The sequence below is a fragment of the Protopterus annectens genome, chromosome 8.part0 (assembly GCF_019279795.1).
Source record: "Protopterus annectens isolate FY-2018-M chromosome 8.part0, PAN1.0, whole genome shotgun sequence".
In the NCBI taxonomy this organism is placed as follows: domain Eukaryota; kingdom Metazoa; phylum Chordata; order Ceratodontiformes; family Protopteridae; genus Protopterus; species Protopterus annectens.
Genome location: NC_056741.1, coordinates 1,292,800,300 through 1,292,812,379, shown reverse-complemented (window position 1 = coordinate 1,292,812,379; position 12,080 = coordinate 1,292,800,300).

The following is a 12,080-nucleotide window of genomic DNA, read 5'->3' as shown; positions in this document are numbered from 1 at the left end:
GATGTTCCAACTAAGTCAGAATGGGTTGACAAACATCTGAGGAGCTGAAACTCAATGTAACAATTGCAAAGGGGGATTAAGCTTTGCAAAGGGGGTTTAAGCTAGAGGCAGAAAGGCCAGCCTCCACATGTACACTATTTCCACCTGAAACTGGGCAGGAATGGTGCTTCTGTTTGGGGCCATTGCACTGCACAGTTCAACCCATACTTTGCCCAAGAAGAAGAAAAAGGAAGAAACATCTTTAGATTTGGATAAGGACAATACACTTTATTAGCATTTCTACCAGTCCCTCTTAAAATAAGCAATCATCTATTTAGGCTGCTATTCAAGTCACTGCTTGAGGGATAGTACATTTAGTACAGCCAACATATTCTGTAGTCATATAATTAGGGGGTATGCGAATGATCACTCATGAGGAAATCCTGCTGTTTGTAAGGCTTCCTATTTGGTCATGCATGGGGTAGACCTGATAGCAAACTGAGGTATTGTTGACAAAACATGCCATTAGTTTACAGTACAAGATGTAACATATCAGATACATTTGTCATGCATCGTTATAAGTAGCATCTGCACAGCTCCAGATGAATCTTTGCTTGTCATGATCTGGAATGCCTTCACTTTAAAGGGACACCAGGCACGCCTTGAACGCATATATTTTTGCAGAATGTTCTACATATTGTTTACTTTGTGCCTTTTACATTATAGGAAACACTTTAATGCCTTCTTATTATGTAAGCCCTATACTACGTATATTAGTTTGCTGGTAATTGCAGATGTTATTTGTGACAGTGCCAGTAGTAGAGAGCATTCTCTTGCCTCATGTGCCCTGCAGAAGATAAGGGTTGTAAGATGAGGTTTTGTGCAGGTCATCATCCACAGACACCTCTAAAGTTGCTGCCCATCTGTGACAGAACCTATCCCTTTTGTAGATCAATACACATACCTCATGCAGTGCACCAGATGTGCATTATAGCAATCCATAACACACAGATGTGCTAGGTGCCTGCACGGTCAACTCTGCACCATTGGTTCCTTTACCTCTATAACCTCTATATCTCACTCATTCATGCAGGTGTGCAAGTAACTTAATAAATAAAAGCTAACCAGCAGCCATTTGAAACATCAGACATGCACCTGTTGGTTAATGGATGAGTGTATGGGTTTCTAGCACAGATGCATTGTGTTTATTAGTGATGGGTTTATGTGCATTTTGGCATCACCCTCCCCCCCCCCCCATGCTTTGTTAATTTGCTTACAGGTGTGCTCAGTGTGAAATGCAGCCTCTGGCATTATGAGGTTCTTGGGACTGAAGTTTGCATCCCCTTATCCCTTTGTCTTGTCAGACCTCCCATCAGGTCTTCTTCCTCTTAATCTTCTCTGTAATGTGACTCCTTGCTACCCATGTAACAAATGTTTATTTTTTGAGTGGCATATTTTGTTTCTTGCTACACAAAAAGAAAATCTTAGCTGGTTTATATTGCTGGAGAAGCCCACAGTAGGACGAAACCAGTCCAGTACAATATCACAACATCAGTAATATAATTCAGTTCTTAGTCCTTTCAGCATTTTTTATTTTTCTTTAATTTAGCTTAGAAGGATGTAGGAGTGGATTTGATGTCATCACACTAACAATCTGATTTAGTAACACATGTAGTTTAGATTAAATGATTCCCTTATGCAAGGAAATTGGATCTCTGCCATATAAGGGAACTGTGGCTTTTTTGGGGGAGGGAATTGATAAAAGGATGTTACCTCTTCTTTCTTTGTGCCATTGTTTATTGCAAACATCTAGATTAATTTTTCATGTCAGTCAACACAAATTACTTTGTATATATATGGTTTGAGGAAAGCGTAGACTATCTGAAAACTTCACTGGTGGAGTTATCAGATTATCATCTCATGAAATAGAAATGGTTATGTAATTATGCAAAGCTTTCATTGCAAGTAAGTTTCTCATTGATAAACACTTTTGGAAATTTGGGGAATAAAGCAGCTGCGTTTAAGCCTCTTAGTTATACAAATCTATACTTGTATCTGTGTGAGAAAGAAAATTTTACTTTTGCAAATGACCATTATTTCTTGTAGGTGATATCTTTATTTTGTGAGGTTGAAAAAAAAGTGTACAATGTTTATGAAATATTCACATGACAGTTTTACTTTCTTGGTTTATGCCTATTTAGTATAAATAATTTGCTATTTTTGGACATCATACTCAAATGTGGAATAGTTCAATTACTGCTTTCTGTATGAAGCCTGCAAAATCATAATTCATGTAAACATTTCTAGTAGTGATTAAGGGTATGTTTCTACACAGTCCTAAATTCTTGTCTATATAACTCAAATGAAATATTTATGAAGCCAAAATATTTTTGAAATAGGAATGCATTAAGACATTGCATTCTGCACAGAGATTTGATAATACAGAATAAATGAAGTTCTGAATGCAGAGGGTACAAAAGCAGGCCAACACATTGGTCTTCTCAGAGACAGCAGTGTAGCAGAGGTAAATAATGAAAACGGTAAACAAAATGTCATTATTTCATCAATAAGCAGCAAAAAGAATTCCAGTAAGGACAACAGCAAAGCTTTGCCAAATACATAAATCACACTGAACCAGGAGTATAAACAGACTGGTCTAGGACTATTCACTGAAAGCACATTTCACTGAAAGTTATATATGGCCTTTTCCCCGCTGTAGTGCGACCGTGGAGTTAGTATATATAGTAAGGGGGTGTGGGGGGCACCACCACCCCACATCAGGGGTGTGGGGGCGTAGCCCCCATCTATTTTAAATATTTTAAACTATATACATGCATACTTGCAATTCCAATACATTACTCTTTTCTGAACATAACATATATCCAAACTATGCCCCCCACACACACCCTTACTATATATACTAACTCCAGGGTCATACTACAGTGGGGAGAAGGCCATATATAACTTTCAGTGAAATGTGTTTCAGTGAATTGAGATTTCAGTGAATTGAGCTTTCAGTGATTTGTGCACACTCATTTGACATTCAGTGAAATGTGCTTTCAGTGAATAGTCCTAGACCCAAACAGACATACACCATGCAAATCATAGAACACAAATTAAATTAGGATGGGAAATGAGGCAAATTCTGAACCACTAAATGCCTAATCTTCAAACACAAAAATAAAAACAAAATGGGTACACATGATCTGGCAAACAAAGTGCACCCACAGTGATGTTTTTATACTACTAGCTGTCCAACTAGTGAGTACCATTATGAGCACTTCTGTATATGTGTAGTTATGCTTAAAGTGAGTAAACAGTTTTGAGTACAAAACTGTAATTTCTGGCTAAATCTCAGCAATTAGCATATATTTGAATATGATCCTACAGAAATATTAGTGCATGCTAAATGCATTTGAGAAAATAGGATCTAATACTAGGAGTAGAGCTATTATTTTTCTAGTCTACAGTTCTACAGGTAAAATATGGATGTAGGCAGAGAAAGCAAGAGAGAGAGACAGAGAGAGAGAGAGAGAGAGAGAGAGAGAGAGAGAGAGAGAGAGAGAGAGAGAGAGAGAGAAGGGAGACTGAACAAAAGAGTTTTAGGACCAGTATATTATAAAATATGTTTGGTTGTTGTGGACATTAGCTGTGGAAGAATTTATTACATTAAAAAAATGATGATTACTTAAATATGTTGTATACTGTAAAGTACATTAAGTTCAGACAATATTATGCAGTGTTACATACTGCCCTGGCATGTCAGGAATGTCAGAAGGCTGGTATCTGTATGCCTGTATCCAGCACTTGGATTCACATCCCAGTACTAATGTTGCACTGTGGTTTTGGGATGGGGGTGCTGTACTCCTGTAGTGTCTTCTTGTGAATGAGAGGGTAAACCAAGGATCTACCTAGTGGAGTTGTTATAAGTTTAGGTGATGTTAAATATCCCATCCTGTGACACTTGTTGATAAAGCATATGTTTCCCAAAAATAATAAAGCATAATATCTAAGGAATATGCATTAAAGAAATAAATAATTGCAAAAATTAATAACATGAAATGAGACTATTGTATCTTCTACTTTTCTCAATTAATTTCATATAATAAATTTTCTTTGCAATAAACTGGTAGAATATGCTTCCATATTTATAGGATAATGTGTTCACAAGTCATGAGTATATACTGCAAATAAAACAAATGCCTTTCTTGCTTAAATGTGAATCTGAAAGCACAGAACATGAATATTAAATACTTTTTTTGCAGTCATTCATGTACTTTCATCTATAATTCTAAAAAACAATTTATCATATCGCACATTAACCCATTCAAATTCCCCTATGACTTCTGTAAATTTATCTAAAACTATTTAGCTTAAGGAGGACTGAAGAATGAATACCTCTGAGTCACCAATTTCAGAGCAGACATCTCTGACATAAGGGCTATCTGATCAAGGACTATGATGAAAGCTACCATTTAGTTTTATTTTCTTTGCATCTCATATATGTACAGAAATCCTGCTATATTCACTATTCATTACATCTGTTTCTCATAAATGTGCCTTCCAAAGGCCTTTTCTGAAAAAAAAAAAAAAAACAATTCCTTCACAGCTTTGTTAAACCTGGTCTTTCAAAACTAAATGTACCATTTTGCATTGTGTTCCAGCTTCTTACTGCCTTTTCTGTATCTCATATTTCATCTGTCACACCTCCATCTTAATCAGCAACCTCTAACCCTGGGATCAGTGTATCCCTGTATAAGTGCAACATTTCTATGTCCTTGACTTTGCTCCAAAAATTCTTATTATGTATCAACCTTTCATTTAGCCAACATAAGGATAAAGACAAAGTAAACAATCAATTATGAAGACATTCTCTATCTCTTTTAATTGGATTCATTGTGAAGCCTATCCCAAATTCCCTGTTGCCTCTAAGCACTCTTTGGTTAAGTGACTTGTTTAAGGTCACTTAGTAGGCAAAAGAGAGCTGAGGGAATCAAACTCTCTACCACAGGAACTACAACACAAAGGCATAACTCTCTGTGTCAACTACCAGAGTAAATGTACAGACCTCTTACATTGAATGGGAATTGAACCCACATCAATTGCTTGGAAGGTTATGCTCACCGCTGTACTGACAATGTTACAATGAGTACATTTTTTGTCTCTGAACTGCATGGTCAGGATGAATGTCTAAATATACAGACCTCTTTCACTGAGCAGGAATCAAACTCAGTTCAGTTGCTTGGAGGGCAGTTATGCTTACCACTATACCACCAATGCTACCTGCACTCCCAAATTAACTGAAACTCAAATAATATCAAGTCTTTCCAATGCCATATTTTAGAACAAAATATTCAACCAATATGTTGCTGAAACAGCAACAGTTTTCAACGTAATAATTTTATTTTTCCCCACAGTATTTCTGCTCTTATCATTCTGTCATTCTACTAATCAATAACATAGTCCATTTTCCCTAAAATGATTTCCAAAGTGGGGATTTCATATGCTACAACCTTAAAACCTAGAGCTCTATTCTAAGTATTATAATATACAGTACTTATTAATAACGGCTCCTGTCCTACTTGGAAACTTATCACATGTGTTCATGGCTCAAGTTCATCTGTTACTACCTTAAAAACTAGAGCTCCATAATATTATTTTTACAATTCTGTCCTACTTGAAAACTTATCACATGTGTTTGTGGACCATATAACTCTACCAGAAACAAATAATGTTGCATTATGAGCCATAATTAGAAGCTTCTCAATCATCTTCCTCCACTATCATAATATTCATTTTTTTTCTTTAAACTGTATTATAAATTCATGTATGTAAGACACAAATTATATTGCTTACAAGATAACTGTATACAAAGTGACTCATAATAATCTATTTTCCTTTTGTTCCTTGCTGAATAGATACCATAATCAGTTTCCAATATGTAATGTTAAGGCACTCTACAGTGTCACCTCTCACTTCAGACTTACTAATATCCTAAATAAATAATGCAGCCTAACATAACAAAGAGTATTATGCAAATCTAAAGATCTCACATAGCCATAAGCCCAGAGATTTCATATCACTCCATAATCTCACGGACTAAAATACTCAAGTCTTCTCTTAATAGTACAAGACGATAAAGCATACACTGAGTTTTCATATTTCTTAATGTCAAAAATCAAAGCTAGGGTGGCTATTAAAATGCTGGTTTAATATGCTTAATGGCCTACATGAATTCAAATCTAATAAATGTCATTTTTTAAAGACTTAATAATTTTTCCCTTACTGAAATCACCAAGCTGTTTTGAAATACCTAGGAGAAAATGAAACAATTTTGAAAATATCATATAAACATTTTTGAATGGCCTGTATGTGTAACCCAGAAAATGAATATATGTATGTATGCTTTTATTTATTTATTTTGCAGATCTTTACTATGTAATAATTTACTGATCAATATCTTTACACCATTGTTAATGCAAAATGATTTGTTCAAAATTATTATTCTCCTTGTCCTACACTCACTGTGTTTCAGAAAGAATCTGATCACTTTTGCCCAACCTGAAGTAGTCTTATCTACATTTTTTCTTTAAAAGTTTAAAGCATGTTCCACAATTTTTAAATATCTCATTATTTGTATAAATATCAACAGTTCTAAGCCAATTTGCTGAAAAAAATAATCAGCCAAATTCAATAAACCCATCACAGTCCTTTTCTGCTGTGTACACAGCTCGTCGCGCCACACACACAGTAGCACAGAGTTTTAAATTCAGTAAGCGCGATGTAGAGGCATGCACCACTGTGCAAACAAGTTAAACAATGTGACATGCTAATTACAACTATAGCAGCTGAACTGCATGCTAATCAACCAATCCGACAAGGTGGACTTATTCAACATGCTATAAAACAACTGCGTAGACTCAGTGCCGTTTGTCCGGCGAATTCCAAAACCTATTGAAATACAGCCACAGGAAGAAGTCTACACTGAAAGAATGTTAGAGACTGCTGCTGCTTTAATTCATTTGTATGTGCAACAGACTGAAGCTTATGCTGCTGCTGCTGCTGCCAACAGACCTAATCCAAAAAGGAGATGTGTTTTCAGGCCCTGTTTTACTTTTCACAACCTACATGATGTGGAAATTGTAGAGTGCTACAGGGTGGATAGGGACACACTACAGGAACTCTGAAACCTCTGTTGTCCTCAACTCAGAGCCAGGGAAAACCAAGGGGAACCCTTTCCAGGGAGACATAGATATGTGTAGCACTTAGAATTTTAGCTACAAGTACCTTTCAGAGACCAACAGGGGACATGTTGGGGGTGTCACATGCATCAGCATCCAGGATCCTCCATCACTTCCTGAATGCTATGCTCCAGCATGCCAGTGACCACATCTATTTTCCCCAAACACCTGAGGCGAGGGCCAGAAACATGCAGGAGTTCTACTACACTACTCTGAAGTATTGGGTGCAATAGATTGCACGCATATAGAAATTAAAGCACCATCCGAGAACAGGGAAGGCTCTCCATAAACAGAAAGGGCTACTACTCTATTAACTGCCAAGTCATGTGTAATGCCAAGGGGATCATCTTGAATGTGTGTGCTGGCAACCCTGACAGTTACCTTGACTCACATGTCTGGCACACCTCCCAACTGTACCAGATGTTCATTAAGGGGATATTCCACAGAGTAATTTACTGGGGGATGCAGGTTATGCACTGGAACCATGGCTGATGACACCCATCAGAAATGCACACACACCCACTGAAGAACTCTATAATGAGGCATATGCTTAAACCAGAAATATCATAGAGCATATGTTTGGACTGTTGAAGACACGGTTCTGGTGCCTAGATACATCTGGGAGAGCCCTGCAGTACAATCCATAGAAATGTACTGAAATATTCATAGTATGTGCCATGCCACACAACATCATACTGAGAAAGAAGCTTCAACAGGATCAGCAAGGGGAAGGAGCACACATCCCACCACCAATGCCAAGGTCACCACAGTCACAGGCAGATGATTAACTGCCAGCTGCTGTCGGTGTAGGCAGACATAAGAATGCTTAATATGCCCTTGTATTGGCTATGAGACAGCACATAGCACATTCACTCACCACATAGGGGCCTAAAATCTTCCTCCTAAGCACATACAAATAGAAACATTGATGCCAGGCAACTCTCACAACCTTTACCTACCCATGTATTGGCTGTGTACTGCTTGCATCAGGCAGAGTCAGCCCTAAACTAAAACTGTGGCAACTGCTGCATTACAAGGTAGGTCATGAACCTGGAGTGTATTGTGTAATAATATGAATGAGTGTCATATCCTTGCATGTTCTTAGTTGGTAGTGCAAGGAAGTAAAAGATAGGAGATTTCTACAGAAATGACCTTAATATGTGACAGAAGAGACATATTTTACTTATGTGTGCAGACAGGATGCAAAAAAAGGACAGTAACAATAGCAATATATCCTTGTTTGTGCCATAACAGAAAATCAGCTTTTCTCCCCTACCCTCAAAAGAACAGACAGATAACAGATTTGGCCAACAAAACCATCTTTGAAATGTTAAAAGTGCTATCAAATGACCTGTCCCTGAAACATGCCAACCAATTTAATACAGAATATTCCATGTGAAGGTATTGCAAATCATGTATACTTATGAAATGGCCTGACAAACTTGCCCATGCCATCAGTACATCTAACTAATGCATACAGATAAAAGTGTAAAAGCCTTTGCTAATCAAAACATATATAAAACTATTAAACTGATTATTCATAATTACATGTCAGCATATACAATATGTAGCTGACAAAATGCAGACATACCTTCTCAAAATCAATAATCCTATGTGCAGATATATCCCAAAGTAATAGCCTTTCTTCAGTGTTCACCACATAAACAAGTCTGCTCACTTTCAGTTTCCGTAGATACACAGTTCCCTTTTCTGGTGTAGATTCAGGGCTGTCAGCACAGTGAAGATGCAAATGAGGTGTGAACTCATTAGAATTGCTGAATCCCAAATTATTGGCTCCATGTATCAGATGTAAACATAGTGCAGGCACTCCCTTAGTGTTATTGTTTAATGGATTGCAACTGTGAATAATTAATGGTTGGGAGAAGGTAAACACAATAGCAATCCAGACTGCCCTACAGCCAGTGAATGTGTCAGGTTAGACTTACAAAGTGTTAGATGTACTTTTGTCAAGGTTGGAAATGAAAGTAAGCAACACATAATTCACAGGTGCTGTTCATTAACATTCAACTTCCCCTTCATTTGTTGGCAACTGAATATGATATTATTACCATTTAATATCCTCACACATTTTAAGGCCAATGATATAGAATGGCTTACAGACTGCATGTTTCAGATTACTGGTCAGAAAAGAGAAGCATGACCAACAAATACAGAGAGGTAACACAGCACTGTATATTTGCAAGCAATAGTCATAAATGATTGTGTGATCACTCAGTGTACTACATCCAAAAATAAATGTGCAAATAACAGTTTTATGGTGTCATATTACTGTAGATGATGTTTCAGTTGGTTGTAAGCAGAATAATTTTGGTTCCTTGCTGCAAAGTTGTTTGTGTGGCAAAGAGGGATAAGGCACCCTTACTGTATTCAAAAGTTCCAGTGGAGTGAGAGATCAAATCCAGACCTCTGTAGAAATATCTCATGTGTATGTCATACATTGCTTTGCCTAATGTCAGCTACTTTTCCCTTTTCTTTTTTGTCTTTACATTTTTTATTATTTTTTGGGGGGGGGCAGTGTTTCTGCAATGTGGTGGTTAGTGCAATCACGGGAATGGAGGAAATGAATGGTGGGTTTGGCTGTGGTTCTCTCATTTGCACAAAGCAAGGCAGTGTGCAAACTGGACAACTGTGCCACCCAGGAAGCATAGAGGACCCAGGCAGCAAAAAATAGAAACCAGATACTTTCAATTAATTTTATTCGGCACCACCCAAACCCACTAAGTGGCATTGTGCAGTGGTTAACAGAGAAACCAAAAGAATGATGATAAACTATGGAATGCCATGTAACTAGTCCTCTGGCAGCAGGTGTAAGTGTAGGGCTGGAGTACAGATAGTCCTAGGTTATAGTACAGAGTGTGCAAACATTTTTTACTGTTGTGACATTGCAGTTGATAGCAATGAACTGAAACATGAACAACTGTTATTTCAACTTTCTTGTGGCAGCAGGTGTAAGTGTAGGACAGTCATACAAATTGGTCTTGGGTTCTAACACAGGATATTCCATACACTTTTACTGTTATTCCACTTCCCATTATATTCAGTCTCACTTATAACATTTTAGATAGTGGAGCTGATATTAATTATATGTATGAGGGATGAGAAACTGTTATTGTGTTATCAGATTAACCTTCCAATTGCAAATATTTCATTCCTCACTGCTTGGCACTGCTGCTCTCCACTTACCATTATGCAAAAGCATTGCTCTGTTGTGTGCACTCCAGTAACTCTGAGGCACACATTCTGCATTGTAAACCTCATATATGTGGATATCACATTCAGGAGTACAGAGGTCATAGCTCTGCTGTACTCTATCCTTAACAGACCACTAATTGACTACAATGTTCCCTTCTGTCTGTACCTCACTAGTCACAAACCTCTGTGTTTTCTCTAATTGCTGCAGGTGTCTAGTGGGGTACAGACAGAAGGGAACATTGTACCTCTGTGTTTTCTCCAATTGCTCCAGGTGTCTAGTGAGGTACAATGGTCCCTTCTGTCTGCATCTCACTAGAGATCTGCAGGAATTGGAGAAAATGCAGAGGTTTGTGACCGGGAGAATCCAGGGTTTCCAAAACATGACATACATGGAAGCACTGATAAATCTGTCACTGTACTCAGTATCATGCAGGCTGCTAACAAGTGACCAATGCCTGACCTGCAGAGTAGTCTCAGTCCCTGCCCTACTGGAAATGCTGAACATATGCAAATCAAATGGCACAAGAATAATGTGTTCCAGGGTTCTCAACCTAGCCTGTGACATAGACAGAACATGCTGGGAAGACAGATATATCCCCCAGCTATTGATTGATTGACACTACTCTGTAATAGGTTCCCACTGTGTGTGAAGCAGTGAGCCTCAATGACCCTGTTCAGGTGCAACCTTGAAAACTGGATGGGTTGATTGTAAAGTCACCCCTGGGCTGGCACCTATCTCTCTCATGGACAGGGCCATTTGGTTCTACTCACAAAACTGCTCTGCTAACAATGACCATTTAACTATGGTCAATAAGGGTACTTGTGTTTTTGCACAGCTAGGCTTGTAAACACCCTAGGGCCATTAGGCTGATAACATCCTTTGAACCTATGAGGATATGAACCTATGCAGGCCTTCCAACATCTGCTGTCTCACATGGCCTGTTTGAAGTAATCCACTGTAAGCTGACCTGCACTCATGTAAAAGTCATATTTGTGCCATGGTGCTTGCATAAAGTACGGAGTTCTGCAGTCTGTGTACCTAGGTAGGTTGGGGCTCTGTTTTTACTGCAGTCAACTGTGTGTGTGTTTGTTTGTGTGTGTCTAGATAGAAGAGCAGACGTGTGTATCCTACAGTTACTGCTCCAATGCCATGGATTGACAGTATTTTGATACTTGCACATGCTTACACATCCATTTCATGCAGGCCTCCTGTCATCTGCTCTCACATGGCCCGCTGATGTTATCCATAATAAGCTGACCTGCACTCTTGTACAAGCCAGACTTGTGCTATGGTGCTTTGCTAAATTTTGAGTTTTTAGTCTGTGTACTTAGGCAGGTGGGGTTCTGTTCTCACTACAGTCAACTGTGTGTGTGTGTGTGTGTGTGTGTGTGTGTGTGTGTGTGTGTGTGTGTGTGTGTGTGTGTGTGTGTGTGTGTGGGTGGGTGAGTGTGTGTGTGTGTGTGTGTGTGTGTGTGTGTGTGTGTGTGTGTGTGTGTGTGTGTGTGCATCTTTGTGCTCTAGCTTGACATTACATAGAGCCTTTTACACCAGCATGTGGGGCACTGTTATTTCCACATTCTCCTCAGCTGACACTGTTGACGTCATCAGCTATATCAGTTTTGTGGATATGCATTATTCCTACCAGG